The sequence below is a fragment of the Oncorhynchus tshawytscha genome, linkage group LG10 (assembly GCF_018296145.1).
Source record: "Oncorhynchus tshawytscha isolate Ot180627B linkage group LG10, Otsh_v2.0, whole genome shotgun sequence".
In the NCBI taxonomy this organism is placed as follows: Eukaryota; Metazoa; Chordata; class Actinopteri; order Salmoniformes; family Salmonidae; genus Oncorhynchus; species Oncorhynchus tshawytscha.
This window is the reverse complement of record NC_056438.1, coordinates 34,174,371-34,199,403: the sequence shown is the minus strand read 5'-3', so window position 1 is coordinate 34,199,403 and position 25,033 is coordinate 34,174,371. Positions and strand designations below refer to the sequence as shown.

Genomic DNA, 25,033 nt, shown 5'->3' with positions numbered 1-25,033 from the left:
CATTACCAAGCTATAAATAGAGGCACAGAGGCAAGATCCACCATCAGGATGCGCTTCAAAGAACAGTTACAAAGGGGATTGTGTGCAAACACAGCAGACAGTTTGCAATTTCCTTCTGCGGATTTAGAAATTTGGGTACTGGTGTTGTTTGAGTTCCACAAACAGTTGAAGTTGGAAGTTTACATACACTTAGGTTGGAGACATTAAAACTAGTTTCTCAACCACTCCACAATTTCTTGTTAACAAAATATAGTTTTGGCAAGTCGGACTCTACTTTGTGCATGACACAAGTAATTTTTCAACAATTGTTTACAGACAGATTATTTCACTTATAATTCACTGTATCACAATTCCAGTGGGTCAGAAGTTTACATACACTAAGTTGACTGTGCCTTTAAACAGCTTGGAAAATTCCAGAAAATTATGTCATGGCTTTAGAAGCTTCTGACATCATTTGAGTCAATTGGAGGTGCACCTGTGGATGTATTTCAAGGCCTACCTTCAAACTCAGTGCCTCGTTGCTTGACATCATGGGAAAATCAAAAGAAATCAGCCAAGACTTCAGAAAAGTATTGTAGACCTCCACAAGTTTGGTTCTTCCTTGGAAGCAATTTCCAAACGCCTGAAGGTACCACGTTCATCTGTACAAACTTTAAGCAAGGATAAACACCATGGGACCACCCTGCCGTCATACCCCTCAGGAAGAAAGACGTTTTCTGTCTCCTAGAGATTAACTTACTTTGGTGCGAAAAGTGCAAATCAATCCCAGAACAACAGCAAAGGACCTTGTGAAGATGCTGGAGGAAATGGGTACAAAAGTATCTATATCCACGGTAAAACAAGTCCTATATCGACAATCTGAAAGGCCGCTCAGCAAGGACGAAGCCACTGCTCCAAAACCGCCATAAAAAAGCCAGACTACATTTTACAACTGCACATGGGGACAAAGATCGTACTTTTTGGAGAAATGTTCTCTGGTCTGATGAAACAAAAATAGAACTGTTTGGCCATAATGACCATCGTTATGTTTGGAGGAAAAAGGGGGAGGCTTGCAAGCCGAATAACATCATCCCAACCATGAAGCACGGGGGTGGCAGCATCATGTTGTTGGGGTGCTTTGCTGCAGGAGGGACTGGTGCACTTCACAAAATAGATGGCATTATGAGGTAGGAAAATTATGTGGATATAATAAAGCAACATTTCAAGACATCAGTCAGGAAGTTAAAGCTTGGTCGGAAATGGGTCTTCCAAATGGACAATGACCCCAAGCATACCTCCAAAGTTGTGGCAAAATGGCTTAAGAACAACAACATCAAGGTATTAGAGTGGCCATCACAAAGCCCTGACCTCAATCCCATAGAAGATTTGTGGGCAGAACTGAAAAAGCGTGTACGAGCAAGGAAGCCTACAAACCTGGCTCAGTTACAACAGCTCTGTCAGGAGGAGTGGTCCAAAATTCACCCAATTTATTGTGGGAAGCTTGTGGAAGGCTACCTGAAACATTTGACCCAAGTCATTGAGTGTATGTAAACTTCTGACCCACTGGGAATGTGATGAAATAAATAAAAGCTGAACTAAATCATTCTCTTTGCTATTATTCTGACATTTCACATTTTAAAAATAAAGTGGTGATCCTAACTGACCTAACACAGGGAATTATTACTTGGATTAAATATCAGGAATTGTGAAAAACAGGATTTAAATGTATTTGTCTAAGATGTATTTAAACTTCAGACTTCAACTGTAATTAAGCAATAAGTCCCGAGGAGGTGTGGTGTATTGGCCATATACCACAAACCCCTGTGGGTTTGCTATTATTGCTATTATAAACTGGTTATCAACATAAATAGAACCTTAAACAAGTGTTTTTGCGTCATACCCGTGGTATATTGTCTGAAATGCACAGCCAATCAGCATCCAGGGCCCAAACTACACAGCTTATAATTGCTATTATAAACTGGGTAGTTTGAACCCTGAATGCTGATTGGCTGAAAGCTGTAGTATACGAGACTGTATACCACCAGTATGTTGTGTCTGGACTATCATTAAATGTGAATAGTTATATCAAATCAGTTCTCTAGGTTTAATTATTACGTGATTAAACTAATCATGTAAACATGAATTAACTAGGAAGTCGGGGCACCATAGAAAATGTTGAGATTTACAGAGTCATAATTTTCCGAATATAACTCTTCAGATATTTTAATATCTAATCAATTAGTCTTTTGTTAACGAATTCTTCTTCTTATTATTACCTCATCAGTTCTCATTACTGAACATCGCAAACCCTTAGATATCTGCACGAACCCTAGTTTCCACAATGAATCAGAATTATACAAATTGGCTTAATTATTTATTTACTAACTAAGTAATCACAGAAATACATAACAAACAAACAAACAGTAGATATTGGTTACTCACAATGATAGAAAGGTCCCTAGTGGGCTAAGCCGACATGGCGGCTTGGTAGACAAAGGAAAGGGGTGGGGACTGAGAGAGTGGGAAAGACAAAATGGATTCACGACACACAGCGGATAATTATAATCATTGAAATGCTAATCCTTTGCACATGAACGGCCGCTCATTCGAGAATATCTACAATGTATATATTTATACCCGTATGTTGTTGTTGTCTTCTCTGTTGGAATCCGGTCCATCTGCTGGAGAGTCAGTTCATCCAAGAGTCTCTGGTTAACATCCCCAGAAGTCCCAATGTCCTTAGTGGTTGTATGTGGTTAGAATCTATACTTCAGAGTACCATTCGGAAATGCTTTAATATATAGATGCTTTGGCGGTTGTCTGTATTCTCATTCTAGGTTACTTAATTTCTAGCTGCAGACTAGTAATTTGTGTCATCTACAATTGGCTCCTTCTGTAGTGAATCGATAGTCTCATAGTTGAACCATTTGTAGCCAAAACTACGGCTGTATGGTCTCCATGGTCTATAGAATTGTAGCCATTCCAACGTGGGGACTCTGTCCCGGCGTTCTCTGACTTAATGTATATGTTGTAGGAAGTGGGTTTTATACTCTGTGAAAGGGGCAGTTCTATGATGCCTAATGTGATGTCTGGGCTCACAGGTTTAAAACAATTTTTTTTTAACCTTTTATTTTACTAGGCAAGTCAGTTAAGAACAAATTCTTACTTTCAATGACGGCCTAGGAACAGTGGGTTAACTGCCTGTTCCGGGGCAGAACAACAGATTTGTTCCTTGTCAGCTCGGGGATTCGAACTTGCAACCTTTCGGTTACTAGTCCAACGCTCTAACCACTAGGCAACAAAGAAGGTCACCTATTGGTAGATGTGTTTTTTAAAAATCTGACGTTGAATATCCCTTTGAGCATGGTGCAGTTAATAATTACACTTGGGATGGTTTGTCGATACACCCATTCACTACAAAGATACAGGCGTTCTTTCTAACTCAGTTGCCGGAGAGGAAGGAAACCATTCAGGGATTACACCACGAGGCCAATGGTGACTTGAATACAGTTACAGAGTTTAATGGTTGTGATAGGAGACAATTGAGCATGGTTCAACAACATTGTAGTTACTCCACAATACTAACCGAACTCACAGATGGAAAAGGAAGCCTGTACAAAATAAAAATAATCCTAAACATGCATCCTGTTTGCCACAAGGCACTAAAAAGTAATACTGCAAAAACGGTGGCAAAGCATTTCAATTTTTGTCCTGAATACAAAGTGTTATGTTTGGGGGAAAATCCAATACAACATATTACTGAGTACCACTCTACATATTTTCAATCATAGTGCATCATGTTATGGGTATGCTTGTAATCATTAAGGACTGGGGAGTTTTTCAGTGTAAAAAATAAATGGAATGGAGCTAGGCACAGACAAAATCCTAGAGGAAAACTTTGTTCAATCCAGAGACTGGGAGATCAATTCACCTTTCAGCAGAACACCAACTTCAAACACAAGGCCAAATCTACACTGGAGTTGCTTACTAAGAAGACATATAATGTTCATAACTTGCCGAGTTACAGTTATACTTAAATCTGCTTGAAAATCTATGGCAAGACCTCAAAATGGTTGTCTAGCATTGATCAACAACGAATTTGACAGAGCTTAACGAATTTAGAAAAGCATTATGGGCAAATGTTGCACAATCCAGATGTGGAAAGCACTTAGAGACATACCCAGAAAGACTCACAGCTGTAATTGCTGCCGAAGGTGATTCTAACATGTATTGCCCACTTCGGGGGTTGTTTAGTAACCAAGATATAATAGTGTTTTATTTTTCATGATTCTTTTTTACAAATGTTAGAATTTTTCTTCCATTTTGACATTAGAGTATTGTCTGTAGAAAATGACAATTAATTTCATTTTAATCCCACTGTGTAACAAAATGTGGAAAAAGTCAAGGGGTGTGAATACTTTCTAAAGGCACTATAGAGTGCATTCGGAAAGTATTCCGCCCCCTTTCGTTTTTCTACATTTTGTTATGTTACCACCTTATTCTAAAATGGATTAAAAAAAAGAACCCTCATCAATCTGCACAAAATACCCCATAATGACAAAGTGAAAACAAGTTTTTAGAAATTGTTGCAAATTTGTGACGGACCGGCTCAAATTGGTCTTATGTAGCAACATTTGAAATTGTGATTTTTTTACATTGGATAAAAGTAGAGTCTCAGAGCTACATGTGCTAAACAGTGAGTTGTGTAGTAAAGATGAAGACTATAAAAGTGGTAAAAGTCGTAGCCTACAATAAGGAAAAATTCCAGGTAAACAGAAAGTGTCCAAATAGAAATATTTTATAAATATTAGATGACGCTTACCCAGACACATTTTGATGGGTCATGTGAAAGAAATGCTATAACTTCCTGCCACATATTGCCAAGTGGATGGGTCTCTGCTCGTAACCATTTGGCTATACCGTAATATCAGAAATATATAGTGTCAATATAAATCAAATATACAGTACGTTCAAGAACAATATCAATAATGATGTCAGTGATAGACGAGATAGAAATAAAAAAAAATACATTACAACCTTGCACAAGTTTAGATAAGAATAACCTCATAAAATGCCATGAAAATTATATTCACCTGAAGTGCTGTTACTGCTTGAACTGTGGCAGCGTCAGGAAGTACGGAGTAAGGTGATGATGCCAGCGATAGCTTTCCATGTTGACCCCTGTCACAGTGCTGTCCTTCACAGCACCAGCAATCTCAGACAAAGTGTTGGCTCTGGTCTTTCTGAAACGCTGCTTGATGAGGCTGCAGCACTCAAACTTGTTGTGGTCTGTGATCAGGAAATGAAGGTCCAGACTGTGGTGGAGCTTGTGCATGGTCCGCCAGGCACAGTACCAGAACACAAACTTTTTCTTGTTTTGGCAACTGCAATTCAGGTCCACATGTGTTTCCCCAACTCTGTAGTTGGTGAAGAAATGGTGCATGTAGTTGATTACTGTGCTGCTGCCTTTGCTGGATGACATGCCTTCATCCATTAAGTAGTTGACAGGTTGTGGTATTCCTTCACAACAGACACCAAACAAGCCACGCTTGCAAGGAATAAAACGTAGATGGGACCTGGCTGCATAGGGTCAGAAGAATAGTGCACCTGCAATCAACAAAAGAACATTAAAAAAGTTAATGAAAATAAAATGTAATGTAAAACAATATAATTTTTTTATGCATCATTATCAGGTTAAGTTTCACTTACCTACACATGTGCAGAGCAGCAGCACTGGATACATAAACATCTTGGAAACTGGAAGCTAAAATGATAACACACAAGTAATGTGAGATAATAGCAGTGCCAATCATGTTGGAGATCAATGAAATAATCAAAACGTGTTGTTTATCCTTAAGTGTTGTCAGCGATTCCTTGTAGAGATACCACACCGCTGCTTTTGTCACATGGGATGGCAAAAGCTTTCCATCAAAGTGTTTGTATCCTGGGTGGCGTCCTGGTAATACTATTGCATTTTCTTCTGCGTAGTTGTTGATGAAGTTCACCACTCACTGCAAGTCCTCATGCTTCAGGTGTAACCTGTGCTTGCTTGGGCCAGCTCTCTATTTGATGGGAGGCATTAGATCATTCTCCTTGTATGACTGGTAGAGGAGAGTCAGGTGTGTTCTACTGATGCTGAAGACAAATTCCAGATACAAATATTTTGGCATTATTATACAATAGATAGCTTTAATCACCGTCAGACACACCTGGTGGGCCATGTATTCATCTGGCGAATTGTAGTCTTTTGTTTAGAAATGCTAGCTACACAATTAACCATAATCCCAATCCATAGAGTACTAGCAATACAAACCGATTGTCATAGCTATCAAATAGGTTCAACATTAGCTAGTTAGCTAGCTAACATTAGGCTATAACTAGCAATGTGAAATGGCATTGTGAGATTACATTACTACACACAAATCATAAACGTAATGTTACCTAGCAAGCCAGACATTTAACGTCAGCTAACTAGCTAACAGTAAGCTTTAACTTGCAATGAAAAAATATATAATAATTGAAACGTATCAAATCTGGATGAATGCTTCACCGCTGACTGAAACCCCTTTTATTAAATAAGACATTTTGTTTGTACAGCTTGCTTGGCCAGTCAAGTCACTCTGGTTCACACTGATCACACTGATCATGTGCAATGCCATGAGAATCATCTTAAGCTTTAACCCCCAGCCAAACTCTGACCATTTTACTTGCCCTAGCAGAGCTGGTTAGGCTGTTTTCATGTTAACCAGAGCATTAGTGACTGTAACTGAGCTCCTGGCAACAATTTAATTATGCTTTTTTTGCCAACGTTTACTGACACCGGCCATATTCAACCGGCGTTGAGCGTTTGTAAATTCATCAGTTATTCTGCGCTCTGGCATACTCAGACGAGAGTGCTCGGAAGCAGTTGTTGCAGTGACGTTCTATTGAAATGAATACTTGCATTGTTGACTCTTTTGTTAAATTTTACTATGCAATACATTTCAAAAAAGCTGCGTTAGACAGGATTACCTACTCAAATAGACAGAAGCGTGCTATATGACAGACCAATCCAAACAAATCTCTTGGCATGTCCAGCCCACTCATTATCGCAGCCAATCATGGGTAGCGGGAAGGAGGCTCACTTTTTCTGTGGCTTAACCAACTAGGCTCGTAATTTAACAATTCTATTCGTATTTACAGATGGCATACACGTTTCTTATTAAGGCACATGGAAGTTCACATGTTCGAGAAGGCATTTCATCCCCAATTTCTTTTTGAAAATTAAAAATAGTTTACGTTCAAATGGCTCTGCTCTGAAGTAGTGAATAAAAATAAACAGAAATACCTTTATTTACATACAGTTCGGCAAAAAAGTATTTAGTCAGCCACCAATTGTGCAAGTTCTCCCACTTAAAAAGATGAGGCCTGTCATTTTCATCATAGGTACACTTCAACTATGACAGACAAAATGAGAAAAAAATATCCAGAAAATCACATTGGAGGATTTTTAATGAATTTATTTGCAAATTATGGTGTAAAATAAGTATTTGGTCACCTACAAACAAGCAAGATTTCTGGCTCTCACAGACCTGTAACTTCTTCTTTAAGAGGCTCCTCTGTCCTCTACTTGTTACCTGTATTAATGGCACCTGTTTGAACTTGTTATCAGTATAAAAGACACCTGTCCACAACCTCAAACAGTCACACTCCAAACTCCACTATGGCCAAGACCAAAGAGCTGTCAAAGGACACCAGAAACAAAATTGTAGACCTGCACCAGCCTGGGAAGACTGAATCTGCAATAGGTAAGCAGCTTGGTTTGAAGAAATCAACTGTGGGAGCAATTATTAGGAAATGGAAGACATACAAGACCACTGATAATCTCCCTCGATCCGGGGCTCCATGCAAGATCTCACCCCGTGGGGTCAAAATGATCACAAGAACAGTTAGCAAAAATCCCAGAACCACACGGGGGGACCTAGTGAATGACCTGCAGAGAGCTGGGACCAAAGTAACAAAGCCTACCATCAGTAACACACTATGCCGCCAGGGACTCAAATCCTGCAATGCCAGACGTGTCCCCCTGCTTAAGCCAGTACATGTCCAGGCCTGTCTGAAGTTTGCTAGAGAGCATTTGGATGATCCAGAAGAAGATTGGGAGAATGTCATATGGTCAGATGAAACCAAAATATAACTTTTTGGTAAAAACTCAACTCGTCATGTTTGGAGGACAAAGAATGCTGAGTTGCATCCATAGAACACCATACCTACTGTGAAGCATGGGGGTGGAAACATCATGCTTTGGGGCTGTTTTGCTGCAAAGGGACCAGGATGACTGATCCGTGTAAAGGAAAGAATGAATGGGGCCATGTATTGTGAGATTTTGAGTGAAAACCTCCTTCCATCAGCAAGGGCATTGAAGATGAAACGTGGCTGGGTCTTTCAGCATGACAATGATCCCTAACACACCGCCCGGGCAACGAAGGAGTGGCTTCGTAAGAAGCATTTCAAGGTCCTGGAGTGGCCTAGCCAGTCTCCAGATCTCAACCCCATAGAAAATCTTTGGAGGGAGTTGAAAGTCCGTGTTGCCCAGCAACAGCCCCAAAACATCACTGCTCTAGAGGAGATCTGCATGGAGGAATGGGCCAAAATACCAGCAACAGTGTGTGAAAACCTTGTGAAGACTTACAGAAAACATTTGACCTCTGTCATTGCCAACAAAGGGTGTATAACAAAGTATTGAGATAAACTTTTGTTATTGACCAAATACTTATTTTACACCATAATTTGCAAATAAATTCATTAAAAATCCTACAATGTGATTTTCTGGATTTTTTTTTCTCATTTTGTCTGTCATAGTTGAAGTGTACCTATGATGAAAAGTACAGGCCTCTCTCATCTTTTTCAGTGGGAGAACTTGCACAATTGGTGGCTGACTAAATACTTTTTTGCCCCACTGTAAGCTTGATGCCCTCAATCTCACACAAATGATCAGTGAACCTACCAGGTACCACCCCAAAGCCGTAAACACGGGCACCCTCATAGATATCATCCTAACCAACTTGCCCTCTAAATACACCTCTGCTGTTTTCAACCAAGATCTCGGCGATCACTACCTCATTGCCTGCATCCGTAATGGGTCAGAGGTCAAACGACCCCCACTCATCACTGTCAAACGCTCCCTGAAACACTTCAGCGAGCAGGCCTTTCTAATCGACCTTTCCGGGGTATCCTGGAAGGATATTGATTTCATCTACTGATAGAGGATGCCTGGTTATTTTTTCAAAATGCCTTCCTCACTATCTTAAATAAGCATGCCCCATTCAAGAAATGTAGAACCAGGAACAGATATAGCCCTTGGTTCTCTCCAGACCTGACTGCCCTTGACCAACACAAAAACATCCTATGGCATTCTGCATTAGCATCGAACACCCCCCATGATATGCAACTTTTCAGGGAAGCTAGAAACACAGGCAGTTAGAAAAGCCAAGGCTAGCTTTTTCAAGCAGCAATTTGCTTCCTGCAACACAAACTCAAAAAAGTTCTGGGACACTGTGAAGTCCATGGAGAATAAGAACACCTCCTCTCAGCTGCCCACTGCACTGAGAATAGGAAACACTGTCACCACCGATAAATTCACTTTAATTGAGAATTTCAATATGCATTTTTCTATGGCTGGCCATGCTTTCCACCTGGCTATCCCTACCCCGGTCAATAGCACTGCACCCCCCACAACAACCCGCCCAAGCCTTCCCCATTTCTCCTTCTCCCAAATCCAGTCAGCTGATGTTCTGAAAGAGCGGCATAATCTGGATCCCTACAAATCAGCCGGACTAGACAATCTGGACCCTTTCTTTCTCAAATTATCTGCCTATATCTATCCTACCCTGCCTTTCTAAGGTCTTTGAAAGCCAAGTCAACAAACAGATTACCGACCATTTCGAATCCCACCATACCTTCTCCGCTATGCAATCTGGTTTCAGAGCTGGTCATGGGTGCACCTCAGCCACGCTCAAGGTCCTAAACGATATCTTAACCACCATAGATAAGAAACAATACTGTGCAGCCGTATTCATTGACCTGACCAAGGCTTTCGACTCTGTCAATCACCACATCCTCATTGGCAGACTCGATAGCCTTGTTTTCTCAAATGATTGCCTCGCCTGGTTCACCAACTACTTCTCTGATAGAGTTCAGTTTGTCAAATCGGAGGGCCTGTTGTCCGGGCCTCTGGCAGTCTCTATGGGGGTGCCACAGGTTCAATTCTTGGACCGACTCTCTTCTCTGTATACATCAATGATGTCGCTCTTGCTGGTAGTGATTCTCTGATCCACCTCTATGCAGACGACACCATTCTGTATACTTCTGGCCCTTTGGACACTGTGTTAACAACCCACCAGACTAGCTTCAATGCCATACAACTCTCCTTCCGTGGCCTCCAATTGCTCTTAAATACAAGTAAAACTAAATGCATGCTCTTCAACCGATCGCTGTCTGCACCTGCCCGCCTGTCCAACATCACTACTCTGGATGGTTCTGACTTAGAATATGTGGACAACTACAAATACCTAGGTGTCTGGTGAGACTGTAAACTCTCCTTCCAGATTCAAATCTAATTTTATTTGTCACATACACATGGTTAGCAGATGTTAATGCGACTGTAGCGAAATGCTTGTGCTCCTAGTTCCGACAATGCAGTAATAACCAACGAGTATTCTAACCTAACAATTCCAAAACTACTACCTTATACACACAAGTGTAAAGGGATAAATAATATGTACATAAAGATATATGAATGAGTGATGGCACAGAACAGCATAGGCAAGATGCAGTAGATGTTAGAGTACAGTATATACATATGAGATGAGTAGGGTATGTAAACATTATATTAAGTAGCGTTGTTTAAAGTGGCTAGTGATATATTTTACATCAATTTCCATCAATTCCCATTATTAAAGTGGCTGGATTTGAGTCAGCGTGTTGGCAGCAGCCACTCAATGTTAGTGGTGGCTGTTTAACAGTCTGATGGCCTTGAGATAGAAGCTGTTTTTCAGTCTCTCGGTCCCTGCTTTGATGCACCTGTACTGACCTCGCCTTCTGGATGATAGCGGGGTGAACAGGCAGTGGCTCGGGTGGTTGTTGTCCTTGGTGATCTTTATGGCGTTCCTGTGACATCGGGTGATGTAGGTGTCCTGGGGGGCAGGTCGTTTGCCTCCGGTGATGCGTTGTGCAGACCTCACTATCCTCTGGAAAGCCTTACGGTTGTGAGTGGAGCAGTTGCCGTACCAGGTGGTGATACAGCCCGACAGGATGCTCTCAATTGTGCATCTGTAGAAGTTTGTGAGTGCTTTTGGTGACAAGCCTAATTACTTCAGCCTCCTGAGGTTGAAGAGGCGCTGCTGCGCCTTCTTCACAACGCTGTCTGTGTGGGTGGACCAATTCAGTTTATCCGTGATGTGTACGCCGAGGAACTTAACTTACTACCCTCTCCACTACTGTCCCATCTATGTGGATAGGGGGGTGCTCCCTCTGCTGTTTCTTGAAGTCCACAATCATCTCTTTTGTTTTGTTGACGTTGAGTGTGAGGTTATTTTCCTGACACCACACTCCGAGGGCCCTCACCTCCTCCCTGTAGGCCGTCTCGTCGTTGTTGGTAAATCAAGTCTACCACTGTAGTGTCGTCCACAAACTTGATGATTGAGTTGGAGGTGTGCATGGCCACGCAGTCGTGGGTGAACAGGGAGTACAGGAGAGGGCTCAGAACGCACCCTTGTGGGGCCCCAGTGTTGAAGATCAGCGGGGTGGAGATGTTGTTACCTACCCTCACCACCTGGGGGGCAGCCCGTCAGGAAGTCCGGTACCCAGTTGCACTGGGCGGGGTCGAGACCCAGGGTCTCGAGCTTGATGACGAGTTTGGAGGGTACTATGGTGTTAAATGCTGAGTTGTAGTCGATGAACAGCATTCTCACATAGGTATTCCTCTTGTCCAGATGGGTTAGGGCAGTGTGCAGTGTGGTTGAGATTGCTTCGATTATCAGACTCACCTGGACTCTATCACCCCTATTTATCAATGTAGAGTCAGTGCTACTTAAAAGTTTGTTTTGGACAATAATTTTCTCCTCAAGTTTAGATGGATGTCATATTCTATTCGTGTCTCCCGTTCTTGTAGGTCTATTATATGGACAACGTCATTTTTATTGATCTGTTTGTCAGCACTCACTATAGTAGGCTACCCTGTATTCTGCTGTTTCCAGTCGTATAAAGTGTAGTAGAATTGCATGAAATGTGTTTATATAAGGCCACATTTTTAACCATTTGTAAAGCGGATTAATGTGCTTAATTTTAAGAACTGAGCAATAAATATAGCAGCATGATAAAGCTGGGATCCTCCTTTAAATAGTGGCCAGTCAAAACAATGAATGGGCTTACAAGAACACATTTCACTAGGCCCTGTAGGCGATGTGCTCTTCAGGGGTCCTAAACCTACAGGCTACATTTGGAGTTTTGGCCACTTTAGTTGCGATGCAAACCTCATCAAAACATATCGGCTTATGGGCTAAGCTACATGTGTGCGACTATGATTTGAAAAAGTCAGAAAAAGCTGGCCAGCATTCACATGTAATGTAATATTATCACCCATCAGACTATTTTCAATTTAATTTTGTCTTTACAAATGCTAAATAATATATGTGTGAAATTAGTTTTGATTGAGAATGGACCGTTATCATGCACCGGAACAGTGAAAAAAACAAAAAAAACGTGTCAAGTATAAACTTAAATAGCAAATGGAGGATGCTTTTCCCTTGGCTCATTTTCATGCCAGCCAGGTAAGGTACTCCCCACATTTCTCTGAGCCAATTATCAATCATTTATGTAAGTGCTGTGCTTGTTGAGTGTCCTTCCCTATAGGTGTACTGAAAGTCTGTTGTCAATTTATTTACAGTGAAATAGCATTGTAACTGGTCAAACACAATTTTTGCCTGAAGTTTACTAACAGTTGGTAACTGGTCGGCTATAGGCTGATTGGTCAGCTATTTGGGCCAGTAAAGGGGGCTTTCCTTTTCTTGGGTAGCGGAATGACTTTAGCTTCCTTCCAGGCCAGAGGGCACATACTTTCTAGTTGGCTTAAATTGAAGCAAATCGTCCACTATTATCCTCAGTAATTTTCCATGCAGATTGTCAGACCCCGGTGGCTTGTCATTGTTATTATTGATAGACAATAATACTTGTTTCACCTCTTCCACACTGACTTTACGGAATTCAAAAGTACAATTCTTGTGTTTCATAATTTGGTCAGATATACTTGGATGTGTAGTGTCGGCGCTTGTTGCTGGCATGTCACCCATAAGTTTGCTTATCTTGTCTTAAAAGTTATTAAAGGAGTTGGCGATATCAGTGGGTTTTGTGATGAATGAGCCATCTGATTCAATGAATGATGGAGCCGAGTTGGCTTTTCCCCCACAAAATTTCATTTAAGGTGCTCCAAAGCTTATTATTATCATTCTTTATGAAATTCATCTTTGTTTCATAGTATAGATTTTTATTTAGTTTCATCACATGATTTGTTAAATTTGCCATACCTTTTGCCTCATCACTCTCAACCATATCACAATGTACTGTATACCCAAACATCAAACACTGGACCAGGGTGATACAAATGCATTTTTGACTGCTTCATCTCAGAATAACCTTGGAATATCTAATCTTGATTAGATCTAAGACAAGACACTACAGTGCAATACAGAGGGCCTCAAATCCATAATTTTAGACAGTAGGCAGACCGTATTGGCTATTTCCCACAGGGCACAGACATCAATTCAACGTCTATTCCACATTGGTTCAACGTAATTCATTGAAATGACACGGAAACAATGTTGATTCAACCAGTGTGTGCCCAGTGATATTTGAATTCCAGTAATATGACAGAGTCTCTCTTCGATAATTGTATTTCAAATCAAACGGGAAATGTCAAATAGATGATAACATCCAGATTTAGTTGTGCTAGCCTCTTAGATGCATGTAAAGCAATCCTGTCGGCCTGGGTATTTTTTCCAAGTTTTAGCGTCACATGTGACAAGGATACTCAAGGTGAAGAACCGAGACGAATGAGAAACTGGAAGCTCAATCGATGCTGACTATTTTGAAAGCCTGGTCGTATTAGCTAGTGTAGCCACTGTAAAAGCATCATGGAAGGACCCTGTTATTCTCCAGTATGAAATGGGGGGTTGTACTGTACGTGGGGGTGGGAGGGGATTCTAGGTGGGTTCGCATGATCAGTGTTCATCCCGAAGGGATTTTGTGCTGTAATTCTGTCGGCCTCGCTAAACTGCTGAGAGAGAGTGTTAGCAGCGCCTCTAACACCTACGTCAGTCTCTCAAGTCGTGGTTCAAATCACCTCAGTTTAGAATATGCAATAAATTGTTCCCTGCATAGCACTGAACACAGTGGGTATTACAGTATTAGACTGACCTGACATTGCTGCTAATGGGAAACCAGTCAGGATTTGTTGCTGAGATTAAATTAAAAGGTCCTCACTTTCATACCCTTAAAAATGCATGACTCTAATGAGCTAATTAGGAGAAGAACAATTCTGTAAATTAATCTACTTTAAGCCCTCCTTGTCCAATAGGCCTCCACTCATTGGGTTAGTCTAAAAATGGGAGCAGGTGGATGTCTACTTTAAGGTGACACGAAAGGGCTGCATCAGCATGTTGCCATGTCTATAGTAAGTGCTATATTGTAGTGTGTGACACGAGTCTCTGCTGCTGATAGAGACATATGGGCTTCCTGGGGTTTCCTCTGCGCTGAGGTAAGGTTTGTTATCTGCGACCCGACCCGGTTAGTGGTAAAGTATAGAGGGAGGCAGGGTTAGTAGGGGCGAAGACGGGGCTCAAAACCCGCCGCCAGGGGACTTGTGTGGTCCGGAGATGAGAGTGTTGCTGGTAGACCACACTTTGCCAACAAGGCAGATACTCTTGGGTCAAATAACCAACAACAATTAATAGAAAAGTGATATTATAGCCCTAACTAAAAAGGTGGAACAACAGCTCAACAGTGCAAGTGGAGGCTGGCCATTGAAAGGATACCTGAGGCACAACTTAGATCTTCTTCAGGTAGGGATATGTCAGGACAATGGCCCTGAATGATGATTGTGAAAGAATGAGCACTTAGTGTTCCAACCTGAACACCACATTTGAAATCCTTGAAGACTTCTGTTTTATCTCCCACTGACTTTGTTTATGCATTGAAATCACTGTCATTCCCATGTAGTTCAACCTCTTTTTTTAGTAGTAGTAGTAGTAGTGTTAGTAGCAGGAACAACAACAGTAGTAGTATTAGTAGTAGGGCAATTCCACAAAAATGGAATTACACTTTGATTCAGATTTTCCACTTCAAAATTTATACCAAACAAAAAGCATTGATTTAAAAGTTTAAACAATTTACACAGAAAATGTATTTCACAAAAACAAATTCACTGGAAAAACTGTAGATGCAAAGTTTGGTAACAGAATTACATTAAAATCTCCCGTTTTTTTTATGCAACCACCTCAGTTAAATATCAGCTCCAAATTAAGATTCAAAGATGTCTGCAGAAAGAATGGGGTGTCAGCTATGACGACACCTTGAGTTAAAAAAAAGGACTAATTTAACTACAGTAGGTGAAGTTAAGCCACATTTGGTTGGTCCGCTACACCCTCAGTAACATTTGCTAAATATGTGAATGTGACCAATACATTGGATTTGGATTTTTATTTGGTCAAATCTGAAACAATAAGTTTGGACACTACAGTAGAGCAGAAAGAGAAAGATCAGTAAAAATGCTATAACTAATTGGTAGGTTTAGCTTTACTTGTTATTCTGTGAACATTCATTATCCTCCCTCATAAGGGAGAGAAATTTGAAAATATCTTCAAGATGTGTGGGGTTTTGTTAATGGAATTACAAGGCAATGGTGCTTAAACTTATAGAAGGAAAATCATATCTCCAAAACTAAACGTTTGTTGATATTAGTTGGTAGGGGTCTTTACTTCGACATTGTGTTCTGATGTATTTCTATGACCTTTTAAGACTTTTGCTGGTAAGACCCCTTTTTCCATCTGTTTTGACCAGATATCAAAGCCATTATATATATATATATATATACATACACACACACACACACACACTGCTCAACAAAATAAAGGGAACACTAAAATAACACATCCTAGATCTGAATGAATGAAATATTCTTATTAAATACTTTTTTCTTTACATAGTTGTATGTGCTGACAACAAAATCACACAAAAATTATCAATGGAAATCAAATGTATCAACCCATGGAGGTCTGGATTTGGAGTCACACTCAAAAGTAAAGTGGAAAACCACACTACAGGCTGATCCAACTTTGATGTAATGTCCTTAAAACAAGTCAAAATGAGGCTCAGTAGTGTGTGGCCTCCACGTGCCTGTATATGACCTCCCTACAAGGCCTGGGCATGCTCCTGATGAGGTGGCGGATGGTCTCCTGAGGGATCTCCTCACAGACCTGGACTAAAGCATCCGCCAACTCCTGGACAGTCTGTGGTGCAACGTGGCGTTGGTGGATGGAGCGAGACATGATGTCCCAGATGTGCTCAATTGGATTCAGGTCTGGGGAACGGGCAGGCCAGTCCATAGCATCAATGCCTTCCTCTTGCAGGAACTGCTGACACACTCCAGCCACATGAGGTCTAGCATTGTCTTGCATTAGGAGGAACCCAGGGCCAACCGCACCAGCATATGGTCTCACAGGAGGTTGACCCTCCTTTGGCAGCAATAACCTCAAACATTTTCTGTAGTTGCAGATCAGACCTGTGCAGGAAGATTTTTGGACCATTCCTCTTTACAAAACTGTTTCAGTTCAGCAATATTCTTGGGATGTCTGGTGTGAACCGCTCTCTTGAGGTCATGCCACAGCATCGCAATTGGGTTGAGGTCAGGACTCTGACAGGGCCACTCCAGAAGGCGGATTTTCTTCTGTTGTTGATTTACTTCTGTGTTTTGGGTCATTGTCCTGTTGCAACACTCAACTTCTGTTGAGCTTCAATTGGTAGACAGATATCCTTACATTCTCCAGCAAAATGTATTGATTAACTTGAGATTTCATTTTCTCACAATGATAGCAAGTTGTCCAGGTCCTGAGGCAGTCCCAAACCTTGATGCTCCCTCCACCATACTTTACAGTTGGGATACATTTTTGATGTTGGTGTGCTGTGCCTTTTTTATCCACACATAGTGTTGTGTTCCTTGCAAACAACTCAACTGTAGTTTTATCCTTCCACAGAATATTTTGCCAGTAGCGAAAATCCAGGTGCACTTTTGCAAACTTCAGAGATGCAGCAATGTTTTTTTTGGACAGTAGTGGCTTCTTCTGTGGTGTCTTCCCATGAACACCATTCTTGTTTAGTGTTTTACGTATTGTAGACTCATCAACAGAGATGTGAACATGTTCCAGATATTTCTCTAAGTCTTTAGCAGACACTCTAGGATTCTTCTTAAACTCATTGAACATTCTGCGCTGTGCTCTTGCAGTGATCTTTCCCTTACGGCCAAACCCTAAGGATAGTAGTAACAGTGATGAACTTTCTCCATTTATAGACAATTTGTCTTACCGTGGACTGATGAACATCAAGGCTTTTAGAGATACTTTTGTAACCCTTTCCAACTTTATGCAAGTGAAAATGCTTTGTCTTAGGTCCTATGAGATTTATTTTGTTCGAGAAATGGTTTATATCAGGCAATGCTTCTTGTGAATAGCAAACTCAAATTTTGTGAGTGCTTTAATTAGGGCTAGGCAGCTCTAACCAACATCTTTAATCTCATCTAATTGATTGGACTCAGGTTAGCTGACTCCAATTAGCTTTTGGAGAAGTAATTAGCCTAGGTGTTCACATACTTTTTCCAACCTACACTGTGGATGTTTAAATTATGTATTCAGTATAGACAAGAAAATACAATCATTTGTGTGTTCTTAGTTTAAGCACACCGTGTTTGTCTATTGTGACTTAGATGACGATCAAATATCATTTGATGACCAATTTATGCAGAAATCCAGGTCATTCCAAAGGGTTCACATACTTTTTCTTGCCACTGTGTATGCCTTCATTTAAAAAAAAGATATAGACTGTTAGCTTTTATTTGACACCCAATTTGACATGCTCATATGAACTTCATATGTTGGTGCTCATGGGTCCTTTTAGATGGAAATGTCCAGTAGCAGTGGTGGGAAAAGTATCCAATTGTCATACATAAAAGTAAAGATACCTTAATAGAAAATGACTCAGGTAAAAGTCACCCAGTAAAATTCTAGTTGAGTAAAAGTCTAAAAGTATGTTTAGAATATTTAAAATATACTTAAGTATCAAAGTAAATGAAATAGCTAAATTCACACACTTATCAACAGAACATCCCTGGTCATCCCTACGGCCTCTGATCTGGCGGACTCATTAAAACACACATGCTTCGTTTGTAAATTGTATCTGAATGTTGGAGTGTGCCCCTGGCTATCCATGAATTTAAAAAACAAGAAAATGGTGACAAATGGCTTGCTTAATATTAGACTCGCCAAAATTACTTAATGAGTACTTTACTTAAGTACTTTACACCACTGCCCAGTAGTAATAGTAATAGTTGTATAAAGTGTTATTATCCCTTAGGGGGAAGTAGGTTTTGCAGCAGAATCATCCATAACAACAGCAACATCAACCAGTTTATTGCCTGTGAACTAATATACTAATACAGTTCAAACTGATCAATAAATGTATTTGCTTGAAGCATGCATTTGTGAAAATGACACAGTTTTATTTATCTGGCCTCCAATCAACAAGAGCAGCCTGATTGGAGGGAGAGCAATTTGGATTAGTTCTGTGGGCATGTGGAGCATTGCCTTGTGGGAAATCAGTGATGTGGCATCTCCTGTAATTAGTTGTGCTTTTTAGAAAATTGAAGGGGCTACTAATTAGCAAGTGGGTAGCTTTTTGACTTGTTGTGCCTTTCCTTGAAGATCATTATCATTATCTTCTCAAGGCAAATCTAAGAAGCCTCGTGGCAGAGGCGAAAAACAGCTCAGTCTTGCTGCTCAACAGCTTCATGCCTACGTGTGTAGTTTAATATGTATATTTTATTTTGATATGTATAGGTGTGCTAAACAGGGCTCATCTGGAAAATATACCTTGGTCTCAGCATTGACTCGCTGTCAAAATAAGGGTTAAATAAAATAAAAAATGCAGATGCAGCGCATCTAGATAGTTCTTATGCATCCTCCGAAACACAACTCAACTAAGCCGCACTGCTTCTTGACACAATGCCCATCCAACCCTGAATCCAGCCGCACCAATGTGTCGGAGGCAACACTGTACACCTGTCGACCGTGTCAGCGTGCACTGCCCCCGGCCCGCCACAGGAGTCGCTAGTGCCGGCCAAACCCGGACGACGCTGGGCCAATTGTGCGCCGCCCCATGGGCCTCCCGGTCACGGCCGGCTGTGACAGCCAGCCTGGAGTCGAAACCAGAATCTCTAGTGGCACACTGTGTCATTGGATTCGTCTGCAATTATGGAGATGCTTTTTCATTTGTTTTATTTCTTGACTTCAGATGGCGGTCTATTGCACAGTTTATTTTTTAGTTTAAGGTATTGTAATAGTTTTGCAGCATATACTGTATTGTTACCTGCAACAAGCACCCCAGCATGGGTAAATACAGTGCCTCATTTAATTGCCCAAAACACAGAGCCCTATACATGGTATCAGAGACCAGCAGCCTTCCAGCTGTCAGTTCAGTTCCATTCTTGTGTCGCACGGCCCCGTGCTTGAACCAGCAAACGGAAGTCCTCCTCCCTAACCTCTAGGCTACTGCTGTCCCACGAGCTAATCCCCTCATATTTGAATGAGTGGATGTGAAATTCAGATCACTACGATTCTTCTACTTTTAGGACTTTTAATGGATAGCAGAAGTTGCACAGGAGGAACAGGAGGTCAGTTTTACACATAATAATCCATAATCCGTTTCCAGGAATGATCCTGATGTGACATTACATAAGAACTGGGACCAGAGCTGTCGGGATTAGCACGCACAGTGACTCCAGAGGACATGCTAATCTCCCTATGTGATTATTAGTCATGATATTTAACACTGGCTTAATGAGCAAAGCAGTATTATCTGGCATATTTTCCTGTTCAATCTGCCTCTCTGGGTTTCCTTTAACAAAGGTACAGAGAATTTAAGTGGATTTATTCTAAATCAGGGATTATTCAACAGATATGGAATGACTAAGGAAGGTTTTAGCAGTTCAGTCCTGATGAATCTGAACTAAAAGGGAGCTCTAGGTCCTTTTGTTAGATAAAATGTTTAGGTGTTGGAACCCTGTGATGGGGATGCTCATTCGATCCTCGCATGAGCCCTACACACTTCTACGCCCTCGATTCCAGCCATACTAAACAAGCGGATCATGGTCTTTCTGAGGTCTTGGCTGATTTCTTTAGATTTTCCCATGATGTCAAGCAAAGAGGCACTGAGGTAGGCCTTGAAATACATCCACAGGTGCACCTCCAATTGACTCAAATGATGTCAATGAGCCTATCAGAAGCTTCTAAAGCCATGACATAATTTTCTGGAATTTTCCAAGCTGTTTAAAGGCACAATCAACTTAGTGTATGTAAACTTCTGACCCAGTGGAATTGTGATACAGTGAATTATAAGTGAAATAATTTGTCTGTAAACAATTGTTGGAAAAATGACTTGTGTCGTGCACAAAGTACATGTCCTAACCGATTTGCCAAAACTATAGTTTGTTAACAAGAAATTTGTGGAGTGGTTGAAAAATTAGTTTTAATGACTCCAACCTAAGTGTATGTAAACTTCCGACTTCAACTATAGGTCTCTTTTACAAATGTTGTATATACAACATAAATATACACATTTTACCCAAACTATGCTGAAAAAAATATAAATGCAACATGCAACAATTTAAGTTACAGTTCATATAAGGACATCAGTCAATTTAAATAAATTCATTAGACCCTAATCTATGGATTTCATATGACTGGACAGGGACGCAGCCATGGGTGGGTCTTGGAGGGCATAGGCCCACCCACTTTGGAGCCAGACCCATCCAATCAGAATAAGTTTTTCTCCACAAAAGGGCTTTATTTCAGACAGAACTATTTTAGAGTGGCCTTTTCCCCAGCACAATATGTGCAGTGTGTTGTCCGTGTATGTTCCAATCTATATACGCCTAAAATTAGGTGTAATGATCATGCTGTTTAATCAGCTTCTTGATATGAAACACCTGTCAGGTGGAGAAATGCTCATTAACAGGGATGTAAACAAATTTGTGCACATCATTTTAGAGAAATAAACTTTTTGGGCATATGGAACATTTCAGGGATCTTTTATTTCAGCTCATGAAACAACATGTGGGAAAAATCAAGGTGTCTGAATATTTTCCAAATGCAATTTTATATACAGTACCGGTCAAAAGTTACTCATTCAATGATTTTTCTTTATTTTCTACGTTGTAGAATAATAGTGAAGACGTAAACTATGAAATAACACATATGGAATCATGTAGTAACCAAAAAAGCTTGAAACATTCAAAATATAAAAAGTAGCCACATTTGCCTTGATGACAGCTTTGCACGCTCTTGGCATTCTCTCAACCAGCTTCACCTGCAATGCTTTTCCAACAGTCTTGAAGGAGTTCCCACATATGCTGAGCACTTCTTGGCTGCTTTTCCTTCACTCTGCGGTTCAACTCATCCCAAACCATCTCAATTGGGTTGAGGTCAGGTGATTGTGAAGGCCAGGTCATCTGATGCAGCACTCCATCACTCTCCTTGGTCAAATAGCCCTTACCTGTAGGTGTGTTGGGTCATTGTGCTGTTGAAAAACAAAGGAAAGTCCCTCTAAGCGCAAAACAGATGGGATGGTGTATTGCTGCAGAATGCTGTGCAGGTTAAGTGTGCCTTGAATTCTAAATAAATCACTGACAGTGTCACCAGCAAAGCACCCCCACACCATCACACCTCCTCCTCCCTGCTTCACGGTGGGAACCACACATGTGGAGATCGTTCGTTTACCTACTCTGCATCTCACAAAAACATGGTGTTTGGAACCAGAAATCTCTAATTTGGAGTTTCCCACCTGTCTACTGTCCTTTGTTCGTGTTTCTTCGCGCAAGCAAGTCTCTTCTTCTTCTCCGTTAGTCGTGGTTTCTTTTTAGCAATTCGACCATGAAGGCCTGATTCACGCAGTCTCCTCTAAACAGTTGATGTTGAGATGTCTGGTACTTGGAATAATTATTTCATAGTTTTGATGTAAAAATAAATAAAAATCCTTGAATGAGTAGGTGTGTCCAAACATTTGACTGGTACTGTACATTTTACCCAACTCATTCATTTTCTGAATGAGTTGGGTAACGCGTCTAGTCTGTATCTTACTTGTTGATATTCAGTGGCCAATCATAGTCTCCGTGGATTAATAAATAGGTGAAAATAAATGGATAAGAATCTATTCCATTAATTTGCCTGAAATCATCCCACAGGCACATTTCTAAGGATCATTTTTTAAATTTTTGCCTAAAATGACCTACCCAAATCTAACTGCCTGTAGCTCAGGCCCTGAAGCAAGGATATGCATTATTATTGGTACTATTATTGGTACTATTAGAAGGGAAACACTTTGAAGCCTGTGGAAATGTGAAAGGAGTGTAGGAGAATATAACACAATAGATCTGATTAAAGATAATACAAAGAAAAAACCAACTGTTCTGTTGTATTTTTTTACACCATCATATTTGAAATGCAAGAGAAAGGCCATAATGTATTATTCCAGCACAGGTGCAATTTTGTCCACTAGATGGCAGCAATGTATTGTGCAAAGTTTTAGACTGATCCAACGAACCATTGCATTTCTGTTCAAAATGTTGTATCAAAAGACTGCTCAAATGTGCCTAATTTGTTTATTAACAACTTTTCATGTTCAAAATTGTCCACTCTCCTCAAACAATAGCATGGTATTTCACTGTAATAGCTACTGTAAATTGTACAGTGCAGTTAGATTAACAAGAATTTAAGCTTTCTGCCAATATCAGATATGTCTAAGTCCTGGGAAATGTTATTTTTTACTTACAACCTCATGCTAAACGCACTAGCCTACGTTAGCTTAACCGTCCCGCGGAACACCGATCCCGATGAAGTTCACAAATTGTAGCCTGTATCCTGGTGGTAAGAAAAAAGTAGCTTAAACATTTGTGTAAATCGTTCACTCCCTATTTTTTTGTTGCATGTTTGTGTATAGGTCCAGGTCTAGGCAAAGGATAGAAGATACGAGGAGGGTGCTTAGGCTACTGTCAGGGTGATTACTTTGATTAAAACAAACTTTGTTGGTGGACTGATCCGGGTTGTAATATGAGTTGAGTTTACACTGATTGTATAAAACATTAAGAACACTAATATTGCCCTCAGAACAGCCTCAATTTGTTGGGCAGGTATGCTGGCCCATGTTAACTCCAATGCTTCCCACAGTTGTGTCAAGTTGTCTGAATGTCCTTTGGGTGGTAGACCATTCTTGATACCTACAGGAAACTGTTGAGTGTGAAAACCACAGCAGCGTTCCAGTTCTTGAAACAAACCGGTGTGCCTGGCAGCTACTACCATACCCTGTTCAAAGGCACTTAAATATTTTGTCTTTCCCATTCACCCTCGGAATGGCACACATACACAATCCATACACAATCTGGCCTGTTGTCCGGACCTCTGGTGGTCTCTATGGGGGTACCACAGGCTTTTCTCTGTATATATCAACAATGTCGCTCTTGCTGCTGGTGATTCCCTGATCCACCTCTACGCAGACAACACCATTCTGTATACATCTGGCCCTTCTTTGGACACTATGTTAACTAACCTCCAAATGAGCTTCAATGCCATACAACACTCCTTCTGTGGCCTCCAACTGCTCTTAAACGCTAGCAAAACCAAATGCATGCTTTTCAACCGTTCGCTGCCCGAATCCGCCCGCCCAACTAGCATCACTACTCTGGACTACTCTGGACTAGAGGTCGAGGTATGATTTTTCAACGCCGATACCGATTATTGGAGGACCAAAAAAGCTTGAACATCTCTGGAGAAATCTGAAAATAGCTGTATAGCGACGCTCCCCATCCAACCTGACAGAGCTTGAGAGGATCTGCAGTGAAGAATGGGAGAAACTCCCCAAATACAGGTGTGTCAAGCTTGTAGCGTCATACCCAAGAAGACTCAAGGCTGTAATCGCTGCCGATGGTGCTTCAACAAAGTACTGAGTAAAGGGTCTGAATACTTATGTAAATGTAATATTTCTGTATTTAAAAAAAAAAGTAATTTGCTAACATCTCTAAAAACCTGTTTTTGCTTTGTCATTATATGGTATTTTGTGTAGATTGATGAGGAAACAAACTATTTAATTCATTTTAGAATAAGGCTGTAACATAACGATATGTGGAAAAAGTCAAGGGGTCTTAATACTTTCTGAATGCACTGTATATCTGAATTTGTATCAATACTTTTGGTCCCCTAAAATGGGGAACTATGTACAAGAAGTTATGTAATTTCTAAATGGTTCACCAGATATGGATGAAAATACCCTCCAAATTAAAGCTGACAGTCTGCATTTTAACTTCATAGTCATTATATCATTTAATGTCCAAAGTGCGAGAGTACAGAGCCAAAACAACAACAAAAATGGTCACTGTCCCAGTTCTTTTGGAGCCATCGTACATCCCCTGGTCATGTCAAAGGTCGGTTCTATTTTAATAGCTTGTATTAGAGAATTCTAGGCTTAACTTAACCTAGTAGAGGATTGGAATCTAGAAACCCGAGAGTCTGTTATGGGTTTACTCACCAAATTATGGCAGCCAAGTTGTGCATTGCTGTATGGCACTAATCAGGCTCAATGGAGAAGTACTGAAGGTGCATAAGGATGGAGGAATTCAGATATGACGTCTAGGGCTGGGAATTAACAGGGACCTCACAATATGATTTTTATCACAATTCTTAGTTACTGATATGATATGTATTGC

General features: G+C 40.7%; 1 protein-coding gene across 2 annotated transcripts in view; it reads left to right on the top strand.

The window, feature by feature from the left end:
* The window catches only part of LOC112260119 (sodium/potassium/calcium exchanger 2), a 157,178-nt gene that overhangs the window by 34,266 nt on the left and 97,879 nt on the right, over window positions 1-25,033 (top strand). The window lies entirely within an intron of this gene.